This window comes from Garra rufa, chromosome 7, assembly GCF_049309525.1.
Source record: "Garra rufa chromosome 7, GarRuf1.0, whole genome shotgun sequence".
Lineage (NCBI taxonomy): Eukaryota > Metazoa > Chordata > Actinopteri > Cypriniformes > Cyprinidae > Garra > Garra rufa.
The window spans coordinates 46,666,924-46,670,124 of record NC_133367.1 but is presented as its reverse complement, the minus strand read 5'-3'; the positions used below and the strand labels follow the sequence as shown (position 1 = coordinate 46,670,124).

At 31.8% G+C, this 3,201-nt stretch overlaps 1 long non-coding RNA gene across 1 annotated transcript; it reads left to right on the top strand.

Annotated features, from left to right (window-relative positions):
- Window positions 1–298: 298 nt before the first annotated feature.
- Window positions 299–2,307, top strand: LOC141339199 (uncharacterized). Its single transcript, XR_012355904.1, has 3 exons — window positions 299–461; window positions 740–829; window positions 1,623–2,307. It is a non-coding gene; the product is annotated as an uncharacterized lncRNA (long non-coding RNA).
- The last annotated feature ends 894 nt before the right edge of the window (window positions 2,308–3,201 follow it).

Here is a 3,201-nt window from a genome sequence, read left to right as displayed (position 1 = left end):
TTTCAAGTTTCTGGTCTGGATGTCGTCTGTAACGTCGGAGCGCAGAGGTGTATTTTGGATCTTCTTCTGTGAATGACTGCCATAGTATCGACGATAACATGAACTGGTAAGCTAATAATGTCAGTAAGCCGAAGTTGACAAACTTAACGTTAGTCACAGAGCAGCATAATATCTTTTAAACGCTGCCTCTTTATAGCTGGCAAGGTAATTCTCTTCAAATGATGTTTAAGTAAGAAATGTGTGTATGAATGTCGTATGTAACTTTATAGACGGTCCCTTCAGTGCCAGACGTGACATAAACAGCGCGCTAACATGAAACACTGAGGTAAAACTGAACACCGCGGTTAACTGCATCTTTTGTGTTTTATTTTCAAGTTTGTGGTCTCGTGGTCATGTCGTCTGCATCGGAGGTGTATTAGAGTCTTTTCTGGTGATTGCCGTCGTCGCGGTGCAAACAACAGGTGAGCTTCCCCTTTCATCAATTTAACTAAGTTAATGTTAACGTTACTAAATTAGCCAAATTAGCCACAGGCTGCTGTTCTCCACTGACTTGCAGAACAGGTTAACTTTTTAAAGAGAGTAACGGGCTAGCAATATATTAATATAACAAGTTTTGCTAATAAATATTATAAATGTTTATTTTATTAAAAATGTAAATTTTATTACTGTACAGTAGTTGTCTTTTCTGATCATAAACTATAGTAACACTAAAAGGGTGTTGTGACACTGTCTGTTACAGGAGATTTCTCCAAGCACTAACTGGATGCTGACCATCAGGGGCAGAATCATCATACAGCCAGCTGTCCATTTTACAGACATGCAGAATCAGGTAACCCAAAACATTTTTGTTTTACATTGCATTTACATTCATGCATTTTTCAGATGCTTTTATCCTAAGCAAGTTATATTGTATTTAAAGTACACATTTGAAAGGTATTTATTTCCGGGGAATGTTTTTTATTACCATGTCTTGTCACATCAAGATTGAGTTTGCATGCACATGCAAAATTATTTCTATTAAACCAGTATTTAAACAGCAAAATGCAGCTGCTTCAGGTATCTTTAACTTACTGTAACCTTTAAATTCATAATAGCAATCTTACCGTCTATCAATTTAGATTATTGTTACTGTAAAGCAACAATTAGAGATTTTTAATCATAGTAGGCCTATTATATGCACAGACTTTCTAGGAAACACCTGTTTAGAATGTTTATATGAACAGATTGGTTAGCATTTAGCATGGTCTGTGGCAGACTTTTGAGTGTCAGGGCAACAAAATTCAATAAACAAGAATGTAATATTAAGTGATTTAAATCATGAAGAAAGTATTGTCTTTTTGCTCCATTTAGTAAAAACGGTTCTTAACAAAGCCATGTTGTGCATCTCTGCACACAGCAGTGTTTCATTACTGAATGAATTTACCTTTTTTAAACACCTAGAATCAGTGACTTACTGACCCATTCATAAAATTCTTTATAAAAAATTTCAAGAAAAAGTTTCTTCAGTTTTTTTTCTTACTACTGCGTTCGTATGTAGTATATCATTTTTTTTTAAATGCATACAGCACCAAGTTTGACAGTTGAGGCAAATTCTTTAAACACTGTTTTTCTTGTGCTTGCAGGTTTGTTCAGACAGTCAACCTTTGTGGCAGCAAATGCATTGACAGTCACAGATCAGATGGACTTCTGGAAAGAGGGTGCAAACAACAAGCATCAGCCTGAATCCCATTCTGCCGTTTCTCATCAGAGAGCTTGTCAACTTTGACTCAAAACTACTAAAATTTAACACAACACAAACACATTTTTACTGTATGATTTTATTTTATTTACACTACCAGACAAAGCTTTTGAACAGTAAGATTTTAAATGTTTTTAAAGAAGGTCTCTTCTGCTCACTAAGCCTGCATTCATTTGATCCAAAGTACAGCAAACACAGTACACTTTTGAACCATTTTTATTATTTAAAATAACTGTTTTCTTTTTGAATATATTTTAAAATGTAATTTATTGCTGTGATCAAACCTTAATTTTTAGCATCATTACTGCAGTCACATGATCCTTCAGAAATCATTCTAATAATTTGATTTTCTGCTCAAAAACTATTATTATGATGTTGCTGAAATTATTATAATGCTAAAATACATTTTTTTTTTTCAGGTTTCTTTGATGAATAGAAAGTTCAGATAAACAGCATTTATCTGAAACAGAAATAGTTTGTAACATTATGAATGTCTTTATTATCACTTTTGATCAATTTAAATCATCCTTGCTAAATAATATCTTTCTATTCATCAAAGAATCCTGAAAAATCTAAAAAATAAATAATGTTTATCAGCATACTAGAATGATTTCTGAAGGATCATGTGATACTGAAGACGAGTAATGATGCTGAAAATTCAGCTTTGATCAAAGGAATAAATTAAATTTGGATCAAATTAATGCAGGCTTGGTAAGCAGAAGAGAATTCTTTAAAAAAATCTTAGTGTTCAAAAACTTATGACTGGTAGTGTACTTACTTATTTTTGCTTTTCAGTATGTGTATGTTTGCCATGATACAAAGTCTCTGTACTTTTAAAAAGAAAATGTTCAACAATTAAAAAGAATATTATCAGAACTAATGCTTATGAGTTATTGTGATTTTTATGGGGTTGGGGTGGTAAAAATCTTGAATTACAGTGCTGTAGGTTAATTGGATTGTTTTTACAGGTAAAAAATGTTTAAAATAAATGAAAATAAACTCTATAGTACTGATACTGTAATTGAAAATACAGTAAAAATACTGTAATTGAAGATACAGTAAAAACACTGTAAATGAAATTACAGTAAAAATAATGTAAATGAAATTACAGTAAAAATACTGTAAATGAAATTACAGTAAAAATACTGTAAATGAAATTACAGTAAAGACCTTTTAGTACTGTAAATGCACTTACAGTATTAATACTGTAAACATTTTTACAGTAACTTACTGGCATCCAGCTGCCAGTAAGTTACTGTAAAATTTACAGCAAACTTTTTACAGTGTATAGTATTACTACAATATAACCGTAGTAAAACCATGGTATCAGAACCATGGTTTTTTAAAACCAAAAAACCGCACCAAAAAAACGTGGTTACTACAGTCATGGTTAACTACAGTTTTACTATAGTATTACTACAATATAACCGTAGTAAAACCATGGTATCAGAACCATGGTTTTT